At 40.3% G+C, this 27,897-nt stretch overlaps 1 long non-coding RNA gene across 1 annotated transcript; it reads left to right on the top strand.

Moving 5' to 3' along the window:
* The first annotated feature begins 725 nt into the window (after nucleotides 1-725).
* On the top strand, nucleotides 726-27,293 carry LOC132243455 (uncharacterized). Its single transcript, XR_009455034.1, has 3 exons — nucleotides 726-942; nucleotides 6,344-6,418; nucleotides 25,950-27,293. It is a non-coding gene; the product is annotated as an uncharacterized LOC132243455 (long non-coding RNA).
* Nucleotides 27,294-27,897: the final 604 nt, after the last annotated feature.

Here is a 27,897-nt window from a genome sequence, read left to right as displayed (position 1 = left end):
CAGTGTCCAATGGTGGGCTTTCACCCCAAAAGTCCCGCCCCTATCTGCGGTAGAGGCTTGTCTCTATCGATCTAGGTGTCATCAATCTCTGGAGCTCATCAGTTTTCTGAGCGGCTTTTTTTCCTTTTTTTCCTTTCTTACTCTATTTTCTACACCAAGACAGCTTTAGCACCTTGACTAACAAGCTGAAGTCCACTGCGACATCTTGCTGGCCCCTCCCACACATCCACGATCTCACCTGCCATGACTTGTTGTTATGGGAAAAATAGAATGCTGGGGCATGTGGGTCTTCACGCTTTGGCTCTTGCAATTTGTCTTAGTGTAGTGAGGGCTCCACCAGCCCCTACACCCTTGCCTGTTCCACCAGGTGGTAATTCAGTTGTCTCCGCAATCTGCCTTTGAGCAGCACAAAAAAATGCTCCTTGGGTCTCTAGGTCTGGCCAATCAGTATCCCCGATGGGCCCGGTTGTACCTCGCCCAGCTGGAACCTGGCACAGACCTGCCAGTAATCCTAGCCAGTCTTTTTTCTGGCTTATGGTCCTGATAGTTGTAAACACACTATCTGAGGCAACGTTCCTCTCACCCTAATGAAAAGGAGAACAAAAAAACAAACTGGCACTTCTTCTGCCCTTATAGTCCCAACTTTGCGGTACCCTTTTTCTTCAGCCATGCTATTAGGGTCTTTACAGTACCTTCTAACTGCCTCGCAGTTTCTGTTTCTCTCTGGGTGTTTCCTTCAGGGTTCTCTCCCCCGGCAGCTCCCTCCACAGAGTTGCTTCCCTTAGGCCCGGTCTCCCTTGCTTCCTCAGTGCCTCCGGCTCTCCCTGCCATCTCACTGCCTGAGTCAGTCTCTTCTGGTTTCCCGTGTTCCTCTTTTTCTTGCCCCACATCTCCTTTTACACCAGGTGAAGAAGGAGCCCTGAAGAGTTCTTTGCAATACAGGTGAGGCCATTTTACTTCTCTGGGGCTCTTCTCTCTCCTTACATGCAAGATTTGGGGTGAACAGACCCCAGCACCAGGGTGGGCACAGGATTCAGGGTGAACCAGACCCCAGCGCCAGGGTGGGTGCAGTGACAAAGGGGGTGAGTGGACCTCAGTGCCAAGGGGCACCAAGAGAGAGAGAGAGAGACAGGGCTGCAGAGAGCCCAGCACCAAGGGGCGCTGAAAGAGAGACAGGACTGCAGAGAGTCCAGTGATGACTGAAGGGCAAGCTAAAATAAGGCCTTGGAGGGACAATGAGTGAATGCCATCTGTGAGGCTTGGGGCATGATAAAGGTGTGGTTTGGAGCTATGTATCTAGCCCAGAAGGCTGAGGGTGTCCCTAGAGGCATCCATTTTGGAGTGGGACCCAAAAGAGGTCCAAGAACCCACAGGATTCATCAGGGTCCATCAGGACCGTGCCCAACATAAACTCTAGGGCAGCCTTCCTATTCATAATAATCACCAACAAGATGTGGCAGGTTAGAAAGAGGATGCCCATTAGGCAGGATTGGCATGGTTAAGGGGATCTAGGGGTATCATGGCCATCCCCGAGGATCCCGTCCCGTGACGGTGATAAGCATAGAAGGGGCTATCATTCAGTTGGGATCTACAGCCACACTCAAAGATATTCAATGAACTTATGCTTCACTCAGTGAAAATCTATTGTCTCATGAGATAGACAGATCCCTTATATAGTAGGGGACAGGACTAGGAACAAAGGCCTCAAGCTGCAGCAGAGAAAATTTAGGCTGAAGATTAGGAGGAACATTTTGAGTATGACAGTGGTCAGGCGCTGGAATAGGCTACCTAAAGAAATTGTGGATTCTCTAAGTTTGGGAATTTTCAAAAGCAGGTTAGACAGACATTTGGGTAAGATGGTTTAATCAGGGATGATCCTGCCTTGAACAGAGGACTGGAAGGGACCTCACAAAGTCATCTTGTTCAGCCCTCAACTACTTTCCTATGAACCTATGATCTGAGGTATAGTTACAGTGCATGCCAACTTCTTGCCATGTAATGAATTTCAGTAAATCCCATAGATCTCATGGGGAGCTGAAGCCACTTACAATTCATAAAATTGGGCTTCAGCTTAACCTGGAGAAAAATAATACTGATTCAACAACTCAGTGACTGAACAGCCTTATTTTCAGCCCAACATTCTTTTTTTTTTTTTTTGAGCTTATAATGTTGGGGCACAATTTCTGCTATTTAGATATAAAAAGTGAGATTTTTTTTTAAAGCACTTAACTAATTAAGGAGTACAAGTTATATTGACTGTAAAGATTTTAAAAAGTACATATAGAAGGAAGAATTCCAATAAGGACAAACAGGAATGAACAGTGTGCCTTGTATCTTAAATTACATAAGAGTTTATGAGTTTGTTATGTACACAACACTGGGTTATAAACTAGCTGCTACAACTTAGAAAAGAGATCTAGGAGTCATTGTAGATAGTTCTTTAAAAATGTCAGTTCAATGTGTAGCCATGATCAAAAAAGCCAATACAATGTTGGGTATTGTTATGAAGGGAATTGAAAACAGAGAACATCATTATGCCATTAGATAAAGCCCTGGTATGCCCACATCTTGAATAATGCATGGAGTTCTGGTCCCCACATCTCATAAAGGATGTAATAGAACTAGAAAATGATTGGGGCATGGAGCAGTTGCCATAGGGAGAGACTAAAAAGGCTAGGATGCTTCAGTTTGAGAAGGAGAAGACTGAGGGGAGATATGATAGAAGGTTGTAAAATCATGAAGAGTATAGACCAAGTAAACAGGGAATTGTTGTTCACCAAGTCACCATGTAGCAGAGTACGGGAAGCCAGGGAGGAGGATTCCCTGCTCACCCCCCTTCCCTTGCCTGCTAAAGAGCAAGCAGTCCTGCTGGTATCAGGATGAGTGGTGGGAACATTCAGTGTAGGGCAGAGAGTGCTACAGTTTTGGTGCCGTGTCCCAAGGGGCTCCCTCGGCATAGCCAGGGGAGCAGGGAGGGAGGGCTGTCCACTCACCTGCCCCTCACTGGCCAGTGAGCGAAGAGCTTTGGCAACACTGGGACAGGCAGAGGGAGTGCTCTGGGCAGCACAATGGGTGACACAGCCCTGGTGCTTCACCCTGGAAGATTCCCCAAGGAAACAGAGACCTCTGAAGAAAGAGACCCTGTCTGGGGGAGCAACAGCTAGGGACCTGCATCCTGAGCAGCCTGAGTCCCCAGCGGAGGAAGTCCCTGACCCCAGTTTACACCGGGTGACTCACCTTAATGCAGGGGGAACAAACCACAGCTGGAGAACAAAAACTGTTGCTGATAGGCTGGGAATACACAGAGAAGAAACAAAAAGGATGCCGGAAATGGTGAAAGCAGTGGTCCCACACCAGAGAGAGAACCACAGAGCGTAAAGGGCAGTTCAGCTACCCGCATTTCTTTATTTTGATACTGGAGGGTCTATGGGAGGTGCCTAGTAGTAACCTGGGGAGGTACTGTTCCTAGCTTCTAGCTGTGAAGATTTAATAGCTGGAGCTGATAGTAGATATGAAAGACTGTGGTGGGGGTGTAGGAGTGGAGGAATTCCCTGCTTAAACTCTGTGGGGGTCTTGCCATATGGTATAATGGACTACTCAGGTCTAAGAGGGGCTAACCCTATCGAACAAGTGCATTTCTTATTGGGCAGTGTGGCAGGGCACTTTTGGTGCCTACCATTTTAAGGACTGAGCCAAGCAGCCAGCAGGTGCTTGATTGCAGCGGCCCTTTTAGATCTCTGGCCACCTATATAAACAACAGTTCACTGCTGGCAGGCCAAGCAGTAACATTGCCTGGCTGCAAGGCTTCATGCAACGTCCTGGAGGTAAGGGTAGGAGCTGTAGGGGATGGCTTGGAGGCTCCTGGTCCTGGGCATGACCTAAAACTGGACCCTGCCAGGAGTGGGTGGCCTGATGGGGCTCCTAGTGGCACGGGAGCCTCCAGGAAATGCCAGGCCAGCTCCCATCCTGGTAAAAGGCAGGTTGGGGTGCCTTAATAACCGCAGCTCCCACAACCAGGTGGGTTACCCCAGAGAAGGGTCAAGAAGGTGAACCCAAATTAGAGAGGAGGCTAGAGGCTCAGAGACCTGACTTGAAATCCTTCTACTGGTCAATGCTGGGGCCAGGACCAAAAGGGTCAAAAGGGCCAGGGGTGCACCTCGAGGGATGCCCAGAGCTGACGGCCTGGGGTTTCTGACTGGCCTTGGAGGTGAGACCAGTGCCTGTGTGGCCAAAAGTCCCAGGGGGGCCACACCCAAAAGGGGAACAGTTCAAGGAGCTAGGCAGCCCAGAATGAGGGGAGAATAGGTCGTGTGAGTGGAGGGATCCAGTTGGGGTCCAGAGTGGAGGATTCTGGGGTCCAGTGTGGGGCCAGTGAGGTTAAAATCTGTGGATGCCATCTGCAAGGCTTGGGCTGTAATGTAGGGGAGGAACAGAGCTGCAGATAGCACCCCCTGGCATCAGGACAAGAAATGGCCAGCCTCCCACCTAATTAATATCCTAATTATATCATCAAGGCATGGCAGGAAAGGAGGCAGGTGGTTGGCCCAGAAACAGGTGGGCAGGCCATTGGCAGACTGGCCCCGAGGAAGTCCCCCTGTTACAGACAGAATGTTTACCTTGCTGGGATCATTTGATCCCCACAGACTTCCTACCGATGGCAGGGAGGCTGGACTTGATGATCTTGTGAAGTGCCTTCCAGCCCCTAATGTCTATGAAATGTACCTAGATTCATCAGCAAGTCATGACAGGCAAGTGGCCAGAGAAGTTAAAGTGCTCTCTGGTGGGGTAAGCAGCATGAGATCAAGCAGTGAGAAGTGACTCAACCAAACACAGAAAACTAGAACTAGGAGACACTCGATAAAATAAGTAGGTAGCAACTGACTCCCCAGCCCAGCCCCTGGCTTCTTTACTTTTCATTCCATTCAGGAAGAGCACACACCAACTGCTAAAACTTCCTTAGCCTGACGAAGGGTTTTTGAACCAAAAGCTTGCTTAATAACTATTCTCCAACTATTTGGGTTGGTCTAATAAAAGATATCAAATTCACCCAAGGAACCTTGTCTGCCTATGTCCAGGTACATGCACTGAAGCAAAAAGCCCTGGTTCAAATTTGTGCCACTTCTATTTGAGCTGCTGCAAGCGCACATGCCTGCATGTGCGGACACACCCATGGAGGGTACTGAATAGGGGACAGATCATTCTAGAGATATCTAGTTCAGTGTTCTCCGTGTGTGGCATCCATTTCTTTTGGAGAGAGGACAGTGGGCTAGATGAATCAGTGGTCTGACCCAGTATGGCACTTGTTATGTTCTTATGTTCACAGAAACAAAAATCTTGATAATCTTTGTATCATACACTAATACTATAGCAATATCAATGCTGTTGGTTTAAGATGTGACTAACAGCTGCTCTGATTATTTTACACTTGCTGATCTTGGACTGGCTGCAGTAGGTGGCTGACAATAGTAAAAAGGAAAAGAGGGTAAAACATAGGTCCACATGAATGAACATGCATTTCTAGTAATCTCAGTATATCCCTGGCCAGTGAATCTATTTTTTTTTTGTCCCTGTTGCTTAGGGTGGCACCAGAAGTTACATATTACATGTTTTGTTCTCTTCTTTGGTAATTTCTTGGTCAAACACCTCCTCAATAATAATGTTTAGCTGAGTAAAAGAATGCTTTAGGCTTTAAGTAAGAGGTCCCCCCTGCAACCAATAGAATGACAGATTTCAGCCCGTTAGAAAAATCAGTTTACTTATGAGACATTAGTGGCATTATTGCCTCCTTTAATATTCGTGACAGTCTCCAGTAAATGTATCACAAGTTGGCGTTTATTAGTGCTAGGCACAAGTAAGGGGCATGTTATTTGATTTGAATAACAGCTTGGAGCTACAGTTTGAGTCCAGAAATATATTAGTCAGAAACAATCTCATTTAATAACATAGAAACTAATAAAAGAAAAGTATTCCAACTGATTCAAAATTGAATTTATGAATATTGCTTAGCAGGATTAATGATCAAAAACTGAACCTGTTTGTCATGTTATAACAGACTTTTCGATTTAAATGCAAAACTAGAAGTCAATGAGTCGAATGGATTGTATATTGCATTGAAGAAAGCCAGTTCATTTTACACATAAGCTTTAAAATTGGCAATAAACTTTAATTACAGGGTCAGATAATCAAATTATAATCAAATAGACTCACATAAAAATCTATGTTTGAAATTAATGAGATCCAATTCTACCAGTCTGTAATATTGTATGCTGAAACTTACTAAGAGACATTTCATTTTCATTTAAAAGTCACCTTAAGGACTTTTCCATCAATTTCTTCTTTGTAGCTCATTTTATTCGGAAATATATTTAGACCACACAATTCAAGAAGTTTCTGTACCTCCAAAAATAATTCTACAAAAGTAAGTCATTACTACATAGATTTATGTTATTGATAATAGGACTACTAAGATTGCAACATTATAGATTGTTCAAGTATATGCCTAGTTATGTTTCAACTTTCTCTGATAGAGAATGCTATAGTTTAAGTCATAAAACTGAATTTCATTGTACAGGTGTTCTGATGCACATAACTTTTTAAAGTTTTAATTTAGGACTGAAGTTTTCCAAGCTTGACTTCAACCCATAAGCATGTGTTTATTTTTAATAAAGAATTGTTACACTTTTGTCATATGCTTCTATTTTGGCATATACATAGTTGGATTAAAGCAGTTTAAGTTTGGTCCTAATATTTTCCTTTAGTAGGACAAAGGAAGGAGAGAGTCTTTTAAGCAAAGGATAAGATACAGGAGATCCGGAATGTAGCAGGGCACTGAGGTAAGCCTGCTCCTTTAAAGGAGCAAGTAGCCTGATAGACCACTTGTAAGTGGTACAAGGGACTAATGAGGGACTCGCCTGACTGGAAGACGGCTCAGGCTTGAGTTTATAAGCCCAGAGCCTGAACTGGTCAGGCAGTCTCTCCCTGGCAGCAGAGCAGCAGAGCTTTTGAAGGGATTTGGATTTTTGTAAGCCACTCTGCAGGTCTGGGAACAGAGGCAAGTCACCTGGGCAGAAAAAGGCTGGATTGTATAGGGGAGTGGCCTTTGTTTTATGTTAAACCCAGAGAGGGTTTGAGATGTCTGCCATAGGGCTCAGATGCTTCTTCTTATTTAAGTGTCACTGGTGGCTCAGCCTTGAGTCCTGCTGTGGCAGGCTCACAGCCTACTTGGTGAACTGGTAACCCAGGGGCCCACAGACTGAGAGTGGGGCCCAGGAGCCTAGGGACAGGCTGAAACCCAGACTAGAGGATCTATGTGCCCAGGGAAGGGCTGAGCTGGGCCAGAGGCTCCACAAGCCCAGAGGGGGTCTAAGCTGGACTATAGGGTCTGGGAGCCCAGAGGAGGGCCTGCATGTGGGATCAAGAGTCCAAGGGGGCCAAGTGTATAAATAAGCAAAGAGGAAGAAAGCCCATGAGGTTTGGGGTGTGGTGTAGGGAAGAAACAGAGCCATGCATTACATCCTTAAGGCTATGGGTGCCCCTGAGAGACACAGATACACATGCAGCCTTTGAAGCTACAGGTGCCTGGCAGGGGCATAGGCAGCTGAGAAGGGCCCAGTGAGCTTAAGGGCTGAATCAAGGCTTTTGGAGGTGCTGGTGATGCTACAAGTAGACTAAGACTCACTCTAAGTCCTGTGGGCAGCTTTTCTTATTCAACCTCTATTAAGGACAAGGTGTGGCAGACAAGCAATCAAGGGAGAGCTGCAATAAAGACATAGCCAGGCAGGAGTCAAACAGGCACCAGGGGGTATCATGGCCACCTCTGGGGCATGAACCTGCCACCCAAAACCTATTCTTGGTTTTGTGAGAGCCTTAGTATACAACTCCAGGCAAATCACCCTTTTCTTTTTTTGTACTTCCATTTCCTCATGTAAAATGGCAATAGTAATAATACAGTATCATTTCATAGGGCTTTGTTACAGGATAGAATCAGTGCTTGTAAATCATATTATAATTATCAAATTGAAGATGTAATATAGAGATGCAGAGAAATAGTTTCAGGGGGAAAATGGCAAATTATATTGTGGTTTTTAAGATATGCAACCATAAAGATACAGCAATTTCCAATGACTACTGAACAGGCATTTAGTAGAATGTCAATATGAGTGATTAAGACTACTTAATTCAATTTTGTAAAATCCATGATGAAAAACTTATTGGAATCTTCCATTCAGTATTTGCCACAATTGTGAAATCTCACTTGTGAGTAAATATTAGAAGCAAAGAACTTTTACGAAACTGTTCCAAGTTAAATTTTAATCATTTGGAAATATAACTCAAATGAAACCTGAAGAACTGTTTTTAAAAAAATGCAACATACTGTACATTAACATGAGCAAGAAATTTTCTCTTTCACTTACTTCAGTTTTGTCATGGTTAAAATTGGGTCTAGGTTGTGCGGTAAGCATACCTCCTGTTTTTGCCAAGACAGTCCTGGGCATTTTCTTGTTTTGGGAAAATGTCCCATTTTCAGCAGGACACCCAGGACAGTTGTTTAAAACTAAGACTGTTTAATTCAGCCTCCGCATGCCAGAGAGCTGAGGAGATGGGAAGGAGTAGAGTTCCATGTCGAGACTAGGAATATATGGTCACCTGACTATTAGGACTCGTCTATACCAGGAAGTTAGTGTACAGAAATCTTAAATCTGAAATGACGGCATACTAGATACTCTGCACTAATGTCTTGTGAACATTCTTAGGCTAGAAATAGACCTTGCCAAATCAATCGGCTTCATTGGGTGAAATACACAGCACCCATTGTCTTGCCCATTGATGCTACAGGACAAAAGGGAATATGTTCTCCTGGGACTTGAGGGGCCCAGTCCTGCATACTCTGGGAATTCCTACACAGGATCAGGACCCTCAAGCTCTGGGAGCACTTGCTTGGCTTTCCCCAATTACTGAGACTCACTTCAGGATTTTTGGGGCACATCTGGGTAAGTGGGGAAGGTCGGATTTTCCTACATCTCGGATCTAGTTAGTTTATAAGGTTCAAGTCTACCATGCCTTTTGCCTTTCAATCAAATGGTTCCCTCATTAACAAAATCTAATTTCTCCCACTTTATACCAGTTCCCACAAAAAACATAGTTGCTGTTTTATATGCTTCAAGTATAAGCTGCCCCATCACACCATTATTCTCCCTAAGTTGTCACTTGGCCAGGCTGTATTGGCTATCATGTGTAGATACTTGGCTAAAAAACAAAACAAATATGATGCACAGTTAAAATTATAAACATTTTGTTAATGTTTGCTGCTCTGTGAGCTAAGCTTTCAGGTGAGTGGGCTCTTTGTCTGCTGGGAACTTTGATTTTTCCTGATAACAAAGTTGGCCTCTGTGTGCTTTCCCCAGCCGATATTGTCTTGTTCCATTTCCCTTTCCATATTTAACAGAATGATTACCCTAAAATAAAACTTTCACCCAGAATCCAGAATCTTACATTTGATTGGAAAAATCTGTAATTATGTTTAAAATATAACATCAATAATAATACGGAAAATCCCAAACATGATTATTTATATGTATATTTCATGGTTTCTTTTCCTCTGCTTGTACTGTGTTAACATGACTTTCTCATCTATCCCTCTTTCTCACTACTTTTTTTTTCTTTTAAGTGTTTTATTTATTTGCTGCGGGCAAAAGCCAATAAGGGCAGGAACAATTTATCTAGAAAATAGCCAAAAGGCTCTAGCCAATTTTAATTGAACTTAACATGTTAATACCTTAAGGCAACAAGTCCTGGAAGCAAATGAAAAAAGAGAGAGGAAATCAATGACTGACCTTATCTGTTAAAGGCCTGATCCTTTTTTACTCATTCTTATTTGTATAGCAACAATATGAAAGTTGCTTTACAGAAGAGTATGAAGACAAGGTCCAGTCATCAAACAGCTTATGATGAAGCCCAGATAGCACTGTACATAGGGCTGCTTTGCACTCTACTGGTGGCAGGATAGACAGTTTTAAATCAGAGTTATTTAATGCACCAATTTTAACTGCAATTTAAATCACCAAGCAGGATACTTTAATTTGCATAATTCTTATTAGTCTTGTTTTGAATTGCTACATTTTATTTCCTAAAGAAAGGTTAATTCACATTGGCTGGTAACTATTGAGATATGTTGATTTGCAATTAAATATAGCCTTTTCACTATATCTGGTACTATTTTTTGCTAACCATGAACTTGCACTATAAACATTTAAGCAAGTATATAGATTAATATGCATTTGTTCAGATTCTAAAATTGTACATTTTATCATGTTAGAAAATGGCAAATTCTATTTGTCACTGATTAGATGATTAATTTTACTCATGATTTCTGTTGTTATTGACCTGAATTATTGTTTCTTGTCACCTTGTCTTTTAGAATTTTAGAACTAATAGACCTAAGCCTCTTGCACCTATTTTTTAACTTGTAGCTTGAAAGAGGAAAATAAGCTTTATTACTTTTCATTTCTCAGGAATTTTTTCCACTTTGAATGAACTAATACTGTACTAGTATTAGTACTAGCATATTGGATAAATTGAAATAAAATGAACATTCTTTCTATAACAACAGCTGCCAAAAAAGTTTCTTGAAGTGATAAACCAGTTTATTTGTATAGTTTTTGGTATTTATTTCATATCTTCCCTCAATACAGTCATTTGAATTTCCTTAAGACTTAGCCAGCAACCATGTCCTGCCTGAATATTAGTTTTCTTTTCATTTAGTTTAAACAATATTAATAAATCACAGCAGGTTTAAGATTTAAAACTTAATTTTGAAAAAAAAAATCCAAATTTAAAACGGTATTTTGTTTTCTTCTTTTAAAAATATTTAAAATTTTATCTGGCATTTTAATTGGTGACCAATTTGGTGTTATTGTAATATTGTGGTATCATAACATGATGGTATCAGATGCAGGATAATCACCTCACTGTAGGGGGCCCTAATATACATCCCCCATCATCACTTTTCACAAAGCTGGTTCAAGCACTGTGGCTAGGGAAAAGGGTATAGCCTGGCCTTCTTCATATGTTTGTGATCAGTTGCAATAGTTGCAAAAGTTTCCCTTTCAGGAAACTGGCAATCCAAGTAAGTTGTGGCAGCTGTCTCTGAGTTGAACCATGTTGATCTGCTGATTTTTGTATAATATTTCTTTTAGCTTAAATGGACTCCCCCTAGTACAGCAAAAGAACAGTTTTGGCCCACGGTCAGTATTCCTCCACTTCACATGCAACACCAGACTTTTAATATTTAATATACTGTTATCCACTTTTGACCTGAATGGTTAGCCAAAAATTGAGGACCCTGAGGGTTGTTTCCATTTGGAAGAGAAGCTGATCCTCTCTCTGCCACAGTCTATCTTGTTTATTTACAAAGGATGTACAAACTCCTGTTTCTCTGAACACAACAAGAACTGAACAGCAGGAGTTGATTCTTTGCTTATAGTTCCAAGTCCTTGCCTGCTAATACTTAACCCAAAAATCTGAGTTTAGGCTTTCCCCAGGGTTATATTCACAACATTTGTTCAGGTTGTGCTTAGTGCTGCTCTGCTGCCTTTTCTCTTAGCTCAATAATTTTCAACCATGGTGCTGTGGCACCTCAGGATAACATGGGATCCTTTTAAGGGTGTCATAGGGTGCTGCACAATATTAGCAGCTAAGAAGAGTGTGTTTAGTGGCTGTTAAGCAGCTAAGAAGAGCATAATGTATCTGGCCAATTTCCTGCTGAACCAGGCCAAGATGGCAACCCTGAAAAAGCCACAGAAACTGGCTTAGAGGGGCTGGCTCTGATGATACCCTCCAACTCTTCTGTTTATTGGTCTGGACATGTGTCACATTTGAGTTCAGACACTTCACTTTGCAACAAAATCTGGACCAATTTGTGTTGTGCTGGGCCACTGAGGGTGCACTCTGCAAAATGAAAGACAGACAGCTAGTCCTAATTGTGTAACCCAATGAAGGGTGTTGCAGGGGCGGGAGATTCAGTCTCTGATGATATGAGGATTTGTTTTATTTTTGTTCTGGCAAGTGTTTCATGCTCAGCCCCTAGGAGAGCTACATGGTTGCACTTTCACCTTTTGTTTTTAATATATTTACAATTAAAGATTTTAAAAAATCTCTCTCTCTCTTTCTTTCATCCACCCCCAATTGCCAGAGGAATCCCTCTTCCCATGTTCAGAGAAGTTTAGGGCTAGAGATCATCGGGTCCAGCCCCCCTGCTCTGGGCAGGAAAGAGCCGTATGCTTTTATTTCAGATGATCACATAGCTTGTGTTAGGAATCAAGCCCACCATTCAGGTACCTAGTTCCAAAAGAAATAATTATAAGCCTTTTTTTCTTTTTCCCAAGCCCGGCTGTATCCTAACTCATGATTAGGGCCCCTAGGTGCTATAATATTACAAATAATTCAAAAATATCTTAAAGGAGGATGGGAAGGTAGATTTCAGAACTGTTCCTCATGTTTTCTCTGCTGGAATTACCACAGCATAATTACTGTTTTGATTTCTGCACCTGAAGCAGGCCTTCTAATTCAATGTATACAAGCCATCTATTTAATCTGAGGCGCATCTTTAAAAGGAATTTTCACAGACTTAATTTGTAAAAATATTTCCTGGCATTTATTACTAAGTTATAAGCCATTATGAAAGCTGACATAGTAAATAAGGAAATAATGGATTTGCATATCTAGACCAGGGGTTGTCAACCAGGGGTATTTGGGAAGGCCCTAGGGGGTATGCATGGGAGAGCAGGAACGGATCACCCCCACCCACCATCCTGTGCCACCACCTCCCAGGAGCAGGGGCAGGTGGGGTGCGAGGGCAGCAGCACCCCTCTGCGGGCTGCACGGGCACTCCCCAGCTGGCTGGACAGGGGTGGGGAGAAGTTCGCCACCCACCACCCCATGCTGCCACCGCTCCACATCTGGCCAAATGCCACTCCCCCTTCCCCCACTCCATGCCCGGCTACCAGGGGTACACTTATTTAAAAAGGTTGAAAACCCCTGATCTAGACATTGCTCAAATTTGAGAAGTTAAGTTTTTCCAAATCCAGTTTTTGGATGGGTGCACATCATAACACCTCCATTTAAGTTAAATTAGTTAGTTCATTGTTGGATCCCACTAGCGTTTTAAGCACATCTAGTTTAACAACTTATGTTTGAGTCAAAGTGCACTGTTCCCATAGACTGAATGGATACCCTCCACATTCAGTGTAAACTTTCATTATTATTTATTAAACACACACATCTAAAATAAAAATTGTGGGCACGATCTTTGTATTTCCAAACTTTGTCCCTTCAGCATGGAGTCTCCTATTTCCTCAGTGGAGACTGACTTGACACTTGACTTGACTTGATACAGTATAATCTGCCTGGCAACTGACTCCCCAGCCCAGCCCCTGGCTTCTTTACTTTTCATTCCATCCAGGAAGAGCACACACCAACTGCTGAAACTTCCTTAGCCTGATGAAGGGTTTTTGAACCCGAAAGCTTGCTTAATAAATATTGTCCAACTATTTGGGTTGGTCTAATAAAAGATATCAAATTCACCCAAGGACCATTGTCTGACTTGACACTGACATTCTCTTCTGGTCCATCTCACATTTTTAATAGCTCTCCTTTTTAAAGCCACTTTTTTCACAGCACCAACATTAAACTGAACTATTTCTGTTAATTTTTATACCGCTGTCCATTTCTCTTGTTGTACAAAGGTGCCACACTTTAACAGGGATGCTTCTGGGCGCCGCACTTCAACAAGAATGTGGAAAAACTTGAGAGGTCCAGAGAAGAGTCACCCATATGATCAGAGACTTGCAAGGCAGACCATACAAGGAGAGGCTGAGGGACTTGGGCCTCTTCAGCCTAAGAAGAGAAGGCTGAGAGGGGACTTGGTAGCAGCTTACCACTACATTAGGGGAGTACATCAAGAGCTTGGTGAACAACCGTTCACCTGGACACCCATGGGGAAAACCAGGAGTAATGGATACTCCTGGAAGACTGCTTCAGGCTCAATTCTAGGAAAAACTCCTTGACAGTCAGAGTGTCTAGATTGTGGAACAAACTCCCTCCAGAGGTGGTGCAATCACCTACCCTGGAAACCTTCAAGAGGAGACTGGACAGTCACCTTGCCAGGGTCACTTGACCCTAGTTGTCTTTCTTGCCTAGTGCAGGGGGGCTGGACTCGATGATGTTGCAAGGTCCCTTCCAGCCCCTAACAATCTATGAATCTATAAAAGCCAAATGATCATTTTTCCTAATCATTTAAGACTGTCATCAATCTGGTCAGAATCCTACTGTGCATCACATGTATGACAGACACTTAGAAAGACAACTGCACTTACATGCTGATCCACTTCCTTCTCACGCGTAGCAGTTACTTCCCCTTTTGGTAAACAGATTCACAGGAAGAAAAGCTGTATGGCAAATTCACAGCCTCTTCCATTATAGTTGTCCTCCTTTCAATGCCATCTTGATCTGCAACTCCAAGTCCACAGATGAGGATCTATTAATGGGTTCCTTGGTAGTGATCCTGGAATGCCTTGTTTGTTATTTGTATACCCAAGTAGTCAAATTTCTACAAGTTCTCTGCCAGTTCAGGTGGATCTCTTATTTTGTTCTGTTCCACTTCCAACTCACAATGATGGCTGATTCCAAACTGCACATCAAGGACTTGAACCAGTTCTGAATAACAGTCTCTTCTAGAATTGGGTTCTGCAATACCATTAAAGTTGGCTGCTAGAAACCCTTCTCCATTTCCATCTAACTTCCAAGGCACTTATTTAGGCTACAATGTTAAACTGAACTATATATGCACTGGGACAATTAGATCTCTTCCAGCTAGATGGTTGTAGGCTATAAAAACAATAAAAGTGTTCTTTCCTGTCTTAATTTAGCCCTCTGGTTTGCCAAAGTTGTAATACAGGTAATTAATATCCATTGTGGTCTGGGTTGCAGTTTCTTGCTGGAGCTGAGCACTTGTCCCCATAAGTCCTTGCTATAATCCATTACAAGTTCCAAGTGGCCCAAAACTTTCCTGGTCTCCCCAGTTTCCTGGTCCACAGTAGTCGGGTTTCTGGTCCCTCACCAGTCTCTACAGTCCTAAGAGTTTTTTTGTTGGGCTTCTCAATCTACATCATGTAGCTCTTGCCAAAATGTTTCCCCCTCTCCAATTGCTGGGAATCCCTCAATCCTTTATTGAAAAAATCCAGAATTTGCTTTGCTTTGATTTTTTTTTTTGGTGAAATACACATATATGTGCCTGTTTTGGGGGTGCAAGCTAGATGTCCTTTTCAAACCTACATCCCTAATTATTTGGTTTAAATTTTAAACCAACTAAACGAAAGAGGGCTAATATAAAATTAAACAAAGAAACAATTGTTCAACTTAGTTGCTTTTCTGGAAGTAATTAAGTACTAGCTAGTTTAATTGTGGCTGCAAATACACTGGCATAAATGAAGAGAGTTCATTAAAATTAAGCATACGAGGTCAATAAGTCAGTTAGTGAAGCACCTAAGAAACAAAGACTGGAGCTATCTGTTGTAGATTATTTTCTTCTAGGCTGTAGATGGAGCCATAACATAAGTAAATACCTTCTTGGCAATATAAATTTGGAATTTTGTAACAGAAACATTTTAAAGAGGTGTTCCACATTTCTATACTCCCAAGGCTTTAATTTTCAGTACAAACCAATTGTAAAGCCCCCTTTCTTACTCCTTTCTTTTTTTCCTTTTGTCTGTGTGTGTTGGGGTGTGTGTGGGGGGGTGTTATTTGTTGCATTTTTTTTTGTTTTTTCAACTTGTTCATGTGGCTTGGCTCTTCTCACAAAACTCAGAAATGAAGAAAAACACTTGGTGGTGTTCAAGTTTTATTCTGTCCGGCAATCATCACCTAATCTAACTTTCTTTTCTGACAATTTCTCTGCTTAAGGGCATCTCCAGGGCTCAGTCCAGCTGAATTCATTTAGAGAATTAAATCCAAATCTGACTCTACTTATTCATCTTTTATACCCATTATTCTTTTCATACTGAAAGGTAAGCCACCAGCATCTTATGTGCATTGTATCATATTACATACAAAACATACAGCTGCAATTCAGTTTGTATCTTTGGGAGTGGGGGGAAAGAAATGTTCACCATGGATGACTGAAAGATGCTACAGAAATGGAACCTTTTATGGGAGCAAAATATTTCTAATATAATTACTGTGCCTTACAACACAATGCTTTTAATTATAATTAATCCTGCAGCTCTTTACTCAATCAAAAAAGAAACAAAAACTCAACACTAGTTCTGAACCCCTCCAGGAAAAAGAAAAACTAAACACAACAAAACCCCCACATTTCAAACAAGTAAGAAAAAGCATTTTTTAAAGTATGTTTTTTCTTCACTGTGTTTCTCTTGCTACCTGGTAAGATGCTGGGAGTGTAGCTGAAACTTTAGTCTTGGTACTCCACATTTATTTAAGAATTTCTTAGTAAAAGATCCATATTCAGAATAAGGTCTGAGCTAAGGCCTGATAAAGGGGGTTGTAACCATCAGAAACATTTTTCAGTTTAAATGCAGAGAACTCTAATTTCAAAGATCCTTTATACTTTCCTTGCATACAAACACATACATTACTTTTAAACATATGTACAGTTTTGATAAACATTTGAGAACCCAAGCTCACACCAGCATGAATAGTCCAAGAAAGTGTATTTTGAGTTCAAATACTCAGGAAAGGTGAAGTCAATTAAAAAAAATTCTTAGTCCATGTAGTGTTGCTTGGATACTTAATGACATGGTAAGTTCCCAGACTTGATGATTTGAGCAACTAACGAATACTGCATGAGTCCATATGTTACAACAGAACACAGAATATGTAATGCAGACTACTGGTTAGTTGCATTAAGTATCTAAGCTACCACCTAGATTATGAATTACATATTTGATGTAAATATTTGCAATTTGGAATATTTGCAGACTAAAAATTATTCACTGGTGAAATACCCAACTGATTACATATAATTAATTCATTTAAAACTATCATAATTTGTTGGTATATAATATGTATAAAAAAAGATAACCACCTTGTTGGATACATTATTTGTCCAATTTTAGCATAGGTCTGCAACTGTTTGTATACTCAACATTTCCAATCAGTGGGACTTTGGCTTGTGCTGGGAATGTAGGACCATCCAAAATAAAATGTGTTTATTATTCTCAGTATTATTTATCATAATTCTTTTTTTTTATTTATTTACTTCTACAGCACTCAGATATGGTAGGGTTTTTATAATACATACTGGAGAAAGAATTTCTGCCCAAAGGCTATGCAATAAAATAATTTAAGATGAAACATAACAAGGATAAACCAACAGCATAAGGAATGGTTACATAGACAATGGTTATAACAATCAGAATACATTAATATTCCATTTGGGGATGAACACAACTTGGTAGTTCAAAAGAAAGTTTTTATTTAAGGTTGCCTTTTATTTAAGGTTGCCTGTGGTGAAGGCACCACAAAATGCACGTGCATCCTCATCTGGACACACCCTACAAGTGCTAAAAGTTAGGCATATGCTTAAATACTATACACAATTGAGGCCTGTGGCAGCAATTACTATTTTTATAAACTATAAAAGCAATGCTATGGAAATTAATTTTTTGAGCAAATAAGTTTTACCTTTTCAATAAAGTGTGAATGAAATTTCCCTAAATCTTGGGTAATATCACTGTTCTTGTACTTTAATTACTTTATACTATTAAAATTCAGATTTGTTTGGCGATTTTTCATTTAAAAAGTTATATGTAAAGGAAAAGCATATTCTTAAGATGAATTATATTGATACTATCTCTTCAGATGTTGAAATATGCTTGAAGATATATTGTATATGTCATAAACATCTGTGAGCTTTAATTAATTTAAAATGAAAACCTGTAGATTTTGGCAATTGTGTGCTAAGTAATTAGCATGCCTTAGTTTTAAAAGCCAGCTTGCCCAAAGGGTGTGTCAAGAAACCCAAATGTGTGATATTGGGTGAACTGTAACTTAATTGTTTTAAGTAATATTTCTGTATATGCTATTCCTCACTAAATCCAGAAAGTCCTGGGAATAATTGTGGTTGTTATTGGAAAAAGTCTTGTAGTTTGTAAATAGCTTGTCATGTGATCACTTTAAAAACAAACCAAAAAAACCCCCAGCTTTGCAATTAGGTCAGAGACCAACTACATGCATGTGGGAAGTAAGAAAAGTTCTGGAAAAGGATTTCTCCTAAAATGCCACAAAGAGAGAACACAGCACAATTTCATAGCAACTATTGCAGCCTTAGGGATACAACAACAGCTACCACCCTGCTCCACAGGGAAATTAGTCTAGTGGCCTCATATACTTGGCTCAAACCCTTTACATCACCAGCTGTATCTAGCTTCCTTCATATTAGTTACATGCTGGGTGAATATTTAAAAGAATAATGCATTAACTGCCTCAGGCCCTGATCAGGATCAAGGCTTCTTTATTGCAAGCTCTGGACAAGTGTACACAAAAACAGTCTCCAAAGAGCTTACAAACATTTATATAAATATAACAAAGGTGCAGACTGAAACTTAACAAGGTGAAAACTACAAGGTAGCATCCTACTGCCAATCATACCTTCTGGGCACATGGAGAGAAATTAACTGGGTTTGCTGTACTAAGGGCTTAAAAATAAATATTACAAAAGGAATAATTTAATTTGCTAACGTAGGTCATGTTTTATGGGCATCTTAAAAAAAAAAGGATGGACCATGCCTCATGATCTGATTCTTAAAAAAAAATAAAAGTCTGATAAATTCATGTAGCTCCTGATTCCACCTCCTTTACTGATGTCAGTTAAAGTTTCAATACTGATTTAAATGGTGGGAGGAGCAGAATACTTATGGGAGGAGCAGAATACGTAAAGCAGCAGAGACAGAATGTTCTGCTACAGCTCAAACACTTAAAATCACTTGTTTGGCTTTCCTTTCCATGCCTCACCTCACACCTGAGGACTGGAGGCATAAGATTTAATTGGGCAGCTTCTCACATTTGCTTACCACAAAATAAATCACACATCTGTAACTTAAATGTAAAGTGTTTTTAAAGCCTGAGGCAGAGGTAGTCATCTTCTACTTCTATTATTAGCAAACATAATGAATATTTTAAATTATTTTTTTAATACAGTTACAGCAATTCTTACAAAGGCCAATAATTTATCCTTATTTTTTTTTAGCTCTGTGATACAGATTATTCAGTCTTGAGGTGTTAAATATATAACAGTACATTTGATTTCTGATGTTCTGGGTTACATTAGATGATCATTTTTGGATTTTATGCAAGACATATGGAAAAATTCATCATTGATTTATTGCACATTTCCTCATGCAATCAAATTAATGTCTGATCACTACTGAAAGGGAAAAACCTAGTTGGCAGTAAATATATAAGCAAATTTCCAAACACATGAATGGATGCACCCTTTTGCAATATGCTCTATGATAGTTAAAACACAAAATAAACCACTAAGCCACTGTCACATCTAAAAACAAAAAGGTAATGGAAAATTTCAATTGTTGATTTTTTTCCCCCATTTTGGAAAGCATGATAATTGAAACAGGTAAACACAAATATTACAATCTCTCCCCTCATATTTGGGATTAGAATGCATTTCCTTCTTCCTTCCCCCCCTATGATAAGCATAAGACCAATACTCTTTTTTAGTTTTTTGGGGTTTTTTTCACAGTAGCTATAGAAGATGATATCTCAGCTTTGGTCATTACTAATAAAAATGAATCTTTTGCTGATTAGTCAAATATGCTCACATAGCTGCCAACCACTGATGGCTCTTAACTATCCCATGACACTATTTGTAAGAATAAAGTATGTTTGTTTTGTCTATTCTATATTTCTTAATCCATGCATTCTCACTTGGACGTATAATTTTTTTCAGCTTCCTTTCTTGAGTTGGGGGGGGGGGGAAGAAGTGGGAAAGGGGGGAGGAGGGTATCTGTGTATATGTGTTTGTTTATCAAACCAGAAATGTAGATTCATTTTGTGCTAATCAGACAGCTGTTACGTGTTGACTTGGAATTTGGCACAGAATGTTCTTTATATTCCCCTTTCTAATTTAATGTAATTATCTAGCTTTTACACAATGTTTTGAGAGCCTATGGTAACTGGTATATAACAGAAATCATTGTCTTATTTGTTCATACTCACCCATTTATGTTTTATTGTTTGAAAACAACTTATCAAATAATAAAACTATATTGTATTAGTTTATTGTAAATATGTCTTGTGTTTAAGAAATAAAGTAAAATTATTTCACTAAAAGCCTTGGTATTCATACCATTGATCATAATCCTAATTTGGGAAGTATTTAGTTATGGTTTTGTTCTGCAGAGAAACCTGCCTCCATAGGGGCTTTATAGAGAAGATGGCTAATTTTGATTATACAAAATGCTAATAAAAATAAACAGGGCGTTCTCTACTATCTGAAGCAAAATGGCTTTCTGAGGTTAAATGGCAACAAGGGACCATATATTTTAAAACATTAATAGTAAGAGTGAATCATTGCTCAAAGACATACAATTGTGTTACTGAAAAGGAGGAGGACTTCACTGGAGAAAAATTATGTTTAAAAAACAAATTTGTCCCTCATCCCAGATATTCTTCATGTGTGCAGAGTAGTTAGTCCATTTTTAGCAAGATTATCCACCAGATTAACAATGACTCATGTGGATCTCATATTAAAATCTGAACTGAAGATATGTTTGGAAAGTGATGGGCACCCACATGGAGAAGCATCTGCTGACTTACAACACCACAGTGGAACGCAAACCCTGCTTTTTTGTTAATGCTGGCTGGACCTCTTCAAACAGTCATTCCCAAACTGTATCATGCTGAGTTGATACAAGCCTTGGTGTGGATTTGAACATAGATATGCATGCCTTGCTTGTACTACACATAGCTAGGTATTTAATTTAAGGGCATATATACCCTGTTTATGAGAATTACTAAAACATAGAATAAAATATTTACACTTTTTAAAACAATATGGGTATCCCTCCATAGGTGTTAGATTGTTCCCCTGTAAAGTTCACTTAGGAAGCTGTAATTGTACAAGAGACCCATGTCTTTATTTAATTGTGTTGAATTGTTTCTTTTTAATCAGCCAAGGAGACATGGATGCACCTGAAAGGTGTTAACATACTGTATAAATCCTATATTCAATCCTGGTATGTGCTGCCACTATGTTTTCCAGACACTAGAGGTAAAAGAAAATCAGTTCCATTTCCTTGCAGTGGTGGTCCATCTAGAAAAGTAACTGCTAGGCCTGTGCGAAGCTTCAGTCCCTGATTCAATTCAGTAGAGATTCAGCCTGATTTGGTGGCCGAACCTCTGAATCTGAATTGAATCAGAGGACCCTTTAATCTCTCCGAATCGAATTGGAACCCTCTAAATTGATTTGGAGAGCTTTGGAAAGATTCAGAGATTTGGACGTAGAGACAGCTTTAAATGTTTTTTCTACATAACTCTAGGTAGCAGGGGCTCGTGAGTGCTGCAATGCTGGGGTGCATGGAGTGTTCCACAGAAGCATGGGGGGCTCCCCGGCACGCTTGGCAGCAGACCCAGAAGTGGACCAGAAGCACTTCTGGTCCACTTCCAGGTCTGCCAGGGAGTACACTGTGGGTCCCATCTGTACTCCCCCGGCTCGGCGATTGGTGCCTCCTGGGTCTGGGGGGGAACCCGTGGTCCCCCTGCAGCTGATCACTGAGCCGGGGGGCACGGAATGGGGGGGACCTGCGCACTCCCTGGCAGACCTGGAATTGGACTGGAAGTACTTCCGGGTTTGCCAGCAAGCATGTGGAGGGCCTCCCTGCACACCTGTGGGATGCTCCATGCATGCTAACATTGCAGCGATCACGAGCCGCACCTGCTACCTCCAAGGCAGCACCTCTTCTATAAAACTGTGTCTATGTCTGAATCACTGATTCTCTGAATCAGCATCGAATCTTCAGATCTGGATTTGGCCGAATCAAATCAGGGACAGTGATCTGAATTAACAAATTGAATCACTGTCCCTGATTTGGGCTGAATCCAAATCTGAATCGAATAGGGCTTGCTTCACACACCCCTAGTAACTGCTTTCCAGAGGTATAATCCCTGTGCAACCCTGTAGCATATTGCATGACTGGGCCAGGAAATAGAGACCATTTGTTTACCAATAACCTGTTTTACACCTTTTTTTATACTTTGTACTTTCATTATGCTTGTCTTTCACTGTTCTTTAGACCAAGAAAGCCTTTCTTTTCACAGGCTTTGTACCTCTTCTATGAACCGCCACCAAGCCATATTAAGGCAAGGTCCTGTTCTGAAACATACTCGGTTCTAGCCTCAATGAGGGACATCAAGAGTGATTCCGTCTCCTTGAAATATTTATGTCAAAAGGCATTTGTAGACATGCTCCAGGAGCCAGGCGGTGGAGGGTGCTTTAGATAGCGTAGCTTCAGGGGCCACGCTGATTAGAAGTGCCCAGAGAGTCATGTGTATCAGAGTCCCCATGCTGAAAAATGGTGGGGGGGGGGTGCTTTGAACTAAAGCTTATTAAATTAGCTTTAGTTTAAAGCACCTCACTGCCATTTTCCAGTACAGGGATGCTGATAAATGTGACGCAGGACTCTGCTGGAGCAGAGTAATTACCATGCTCCAGCAGACTCAATTAATCAAGTCTGCTTCAACGTGCTATAATTACGATGCATCGGAGCAGCCACTCTGCACGTTTATTGGAGCCCAAAGATACTAGGAATAATAACTAACCCTGGGGTCATGCTGTGAAAGCTTGGATAGTTCAAGCAAGACTGTAGACATTTCTATAGGATTATGAAAGAACTGTTTTATTTCTGTTAAATTAAATAGATGCTAGTAGTTTTGCTGGATATAAAAAAAAAAGTGGTTCTTATAGAATTAATATGTACTAAACTGAAGATTTCTGTGAGAAATTTTCTAATGATGAAAGTAATGACCTGAGTCAAAACCAAACCATGAAATTCTGAGTTTCAAAATACAGGTAGAACTTTTGTTGAATACTGTAAATACATTTGGACTATTCTGCCTTTGTTAGTTCTTTAAATAGAGGGAATGTGAAGTTATGTACAAACATTTACTCCTTTTTTTTGAAAAAGTTGTCTGGTAAGTATTACTAATTAGCTGGATTGGGGGGGGGGAGGGGGATTTCTACCTGGGTATGGATAAAGCACTCTATTAACATTATTTCTTAGAGCTGGAGAAGGTAGAAGTCTTCTGGAAACTTCTTACCAGATAATGAAAGCAATATTACCCAAAATCACTTCCAGGCACCCTCTTGACCATATTAATGAAATACTGAGTGGCCTTACACGTCAAAAGCCGGGATTACAAGCATAGATAAATGATGTCTTGAAAGCTAGGTCTGCTGCGCATAGCAACTCTATTTCATGTAAAATGAACAGCTGGAATTAAAGCATAATGTGAGAAACCCTTTCCACTTTCTCTGTTTTTGGCTCCCTCTTTCTGTATTCAGTCATGAACTATCCAAGGAGTTTTGGCTTGCTTCTCAGATCCATGATCCAACTGGATCTTGAGCATAGCATGCGCACAAGAGCAGGACCCCAAATATTTGGCAGTTCTAAGTTTCATGACCTACCTGAAACTGTATATCATTTAGATTTCTTCTGTTGTAGTGTTTCCAACACATACATGGTATGTTTAAAATATTCTCAAAGACACACAGTTGCTACTTGGGTACAGTTCACAGTCATTAGCATGTTAGGAAGTCTGTAAAAATCAGCAAACATTGCTCTGACAAAGTTGTATCTGCAGCTTTATTCCAGAAATATTTTTTCTTATAGTAGTGGGCAAGCATCACGTCCTAGATCTGAGATAAAAGATCTGAAGCAAATGGGTATATACAGCCTTTTATATTAAAGTGAACTTCCAAAAATAACCTAAGGTAGAAACTAGGATGGCATAGAATAAGTAGACAAGCAATCAGGATTGTATTACCTGCCACCTTCACTAACAAGTTAATGCTTCAACATATTTTAAAATTATGCTTACATACTAAGGCTACTGAATCCAAAAAGTAATGGAAAAAGCAAAGCGCAATTTTTGCTGGCAAGTCTCTTTTGCCTTTAAATAGCATCATAAATAGGGGTGGGCAACTTGGGCATCACCCCAAGTGCCAAGTTGAAGGGGTGCCAGAATGGCAGCTCCTCCTCTGAAGCAGCAGCCTATGTTCAGGCCATTCACACTGCTGCAGGAGGAAAACTCTTGATGCTTACACCCCACCCCAACCTCCCTGGTGCTCTCCCTCATGCCACATGCACCAAAACTTCTTGTTACACTTCTGCCTTTAGAACAAAATAAATACAATGACAAGTTGAGAAATGTTTACATTTAAAGTGGATGTAAATGTGTCATAGACAGTTTGAGGTATAATGAATTAAATCTCAGCAAGAAAAAACTTAAAAAGTAGAGGCCTAATGCTTCCTTGGTTTAACACAATGAATCCGCTGCCTGTTTCTGCAGTACTAAATAGTATTATATCAAATTAACATAGGACAGTTTACCCAGACATTTCAGTGACTCTCTCAGGGCTATATATCAACAAGTACCCATTTGCTAGCAACTCTCTTTAAAGCATGCAAGCTCAGAAACCCATTTAAACTAAATAAAAGTACATCATAGTTCAGAAGACTTAAAATTTTAGACCAGAGATTCTCAAACTGTAGTCTGCAGAGCACCACTGGTCCATGAGCTCCATTCAGGTGCTCCGCAGAAAATTTGTGGAACAACAGAGAATATCTGTACTTGTAAGGTAATACTACTGATGTTAAAATATGAGTTGTGTGCTTTGATCTGTAGAACAAAAAAAAAGTTTAAGTGGTCCACTAAGACCCTCAGAAATTTTCAAGTGGTACAGGGAAAAAAAAGTTTAAGAACCACTGTTATAGACCATGCTTGTTAAAACAGATTCCCCAGTGGTCTGTATCCTATAAAATATAATTATCAATACCTGTATTTAAATAAAAGGCTGCAACAATTCCAAATCCATAAAGGCTTGTCTTAACAGTATGTACTAGACACAATTAAAAAAAAATTAGCTAATAGACTTCAGCGACTAAGAAACAAAAAATGAACATCTATCTATTTATTTTTGGAACATCACTGATGCTACAGCTGTACATGGCATAGAAATTTCTGAGTTAAACATAGGAGAAATACTGTAAGAAAACAGGATTAATATTTTTGCAGAGTTTTGGCAGGGTTAGGCTCTTAAGTTTTTGGGGGTCTTGTAGAAACGTTCTTTTAATTTTTCCTCTTACTTCACTTTACATTTCAAAACAACATTCTTTTCCAAGTAGGCAATAGGAACTGAGGCAAGAAACTACATTAATCTCTGAAATCTCTTTAAGTAGGCTTCAGGCTATACTATACTTTTTCTTTTAAATATTAAATATTTCCATGTAAAATCAGATGTTAACTCCCTGAGTGAACCCATGTGCAAAGTCTTTTTTCATCAGATTAATGGCTATGGAGCAACAGGCAGCTGAAAATGTTTCCACTCACATAAGGTATTCATGACTTTCCAGAAAACTTCCTATTATTGCAACTACTTTTCAGTCAAATGCTTTGCATCTAGCAAAGGAGGAAAAAATTAGCAACAAGCACTAATAGGAAACTGCAGTAAAATATGTTGACACAAGTAGAAATTCGTTTCTTTAAACTGGACCTTTCTATTAATTCGACAGATCGATTTTTGCCTTGTTATGTGTTTAAACAATTGCCTTTGGCCTAGGATATCTAAGCATGACCCATTCTAATAAGTCAGTTTATGTTTGCTTACATTAATCTCTCTCATTATATTTGTTGTCTTTCAGTAACTTTAAGTTGAAGGGCCAGTTCCTGTGAAGCCTCAATGAAACTGCTCAATCAAGATCTCCACTGTGTGCGCAGTAATAGTAAAAACATTATATTTCATTTTGAATGTGACTGAAAATAATGCCTACATTATAATCCCATAATTTCACTTATTTTCCACAAAGACATCATATACAGATATATGATACAGATAGATGTTTTATGTACTAAGTAAGTAAAATAATACATATGAACTCAGTTCTGGTCTCTGTCTCCAAAGGAACATTTGAAAAAATTGGCAAGTATGGAACCAGTGTCCTACTAAAATAGACTGAGAACCATGTGGTGATTTACCTTAGAAAGAAAATACATAAGAAGGATGTGTAAAAGTAAACACAATAGTGAATGGCTAAGAAAAGTTAGGTCAGGAACTTGAGTAAAACCTGTCTCAGAATACAAGAAAAAGGAAGATCCAATGAGGATTAAAGGCAGAAAAACTGAAAATGATAAAAGGAATTTCTTTTGCATCTAGCTCACACAATTTGACTGTGGAACACACAGCCACAAAATATAACAGAGACCAAGACATAAGGGGATCTGGAGGGGAAAAAAATCCCCAGCCATTTACATGCATGTAAGTTGTGATAAAAAGTCATAGAACTTTATACAAAGTGTGTAATCATTTGTGGCTGATTCCCATCACACCTTTGATTGAACAGATGGCCATAGTCCCTGATATGATGGGGCTCCACTGGGGGAGCACACGGTGTGCCTCCACAGCTGGGAGCTCTAAACATCTGATCGGGGTTACCCAGCCAGGGTAGTGCAGGGAGCCAAGCTTGCTACTTGCCAATGCAAGGGGAGGCCAGGATAGGGCTCCCTCTGCACCAGCAATATGATTTAATGGGACCTGATTTGGAATCCCACCAATCATGCCTTCTGCCATGCACATGTGGCATGGCAGGAAGGATGATTGTTGGGATCCTGCATCACATACCATTAGGCCATTTACTTCAGTGTCTATCAAGGGCCTATCAGAGATACTGAACTAGATCTAGTATTTGCTCTGATCCAGTTTGTTCTTTTTAAAAATATGCATAAGTGTTTATTACATTCCCAGGAATGCTCCATGTATAGCCACTGTTCATAGTTCCCAGTCACTGGCCTATTAGGGATTCTGTGATAAAGAACCACTGTAACTGGAATAGACTATTTGCTTTGTTTGTAGCTGACACATACTGGGTTTCAGCATTTGTTATATAGTTATATACTATTCTCTTGGTCTTTTCCTTCCTTAGCATGTGCTACTCAAGTGCTCTCTCTTATGTAAACTAGGATGTCACATATTAAAGACCACTTGTGGTCCTTACAGATACCACACAACTTTGATTTCCTTTAAATCCTTTAAAGTTTTGAGTTGAACTCAACAATCTGTTTCAAAACACATGTATAGTTCAGAAGCATAACTGGATGCTCGAACACCCTGGGTGATAGTGGCTTATAGGGCATCATCAGTGGCTATGCTGCTGGTAGCAGCAATCCCTAGGTCAGTAGCATAGCTAACTTTTGTGTCTTTTCCCCTAAGGTTGGCACCTGAGCCTGGTGCCTTGTTCCCATTTTCACTGAAGCGTAGAAATTTAGGGCTGGAAGGGATCTCAGGAGGTCATCTAGTGCAACCCCTGCTCAAAGTAGGACCATCCCCAACTAGATCATCCCAGGGAAAGCTTTGTCTAGCTGGTTTTGAAAACCTCCAAGGATGGAGCTTCCACCATCTCTCTGGGTGACCTGTTTCAGTGTTTTACTACCCACCTAGTGAGAAAATTCTTCCTAATGTAACAGACTGCCAATGTGGGCTCACCAAATTGGCTTGAGATACTTGGCTAGAAACAGTGCCGGTAAACTCTAAGCAACCCCAAGGGTACAGCAGGGGAGCCCTGCCCTGTGGAAAAGGAGAAGCCAATCGAAAGA

Source organism: Alligator mississippiensis, chromosome 10 (assembly GCF_030867095.1).
Source record: "Alligator mississippiensis isolate rAllMis1 chromosome 10, rAllMis1, whole genome shotgun sequence".
NCBI lineage: Eukaryota > Metazoa > Chordata > Crocodylia > Alligatoridae > Alligator > Alligator mississippiensis.
The sequence above is the reverse complement of the archived record's forward strand: the minus strand, read 5'-3'. Positions and strand labels throughout refer to the sequence as shown.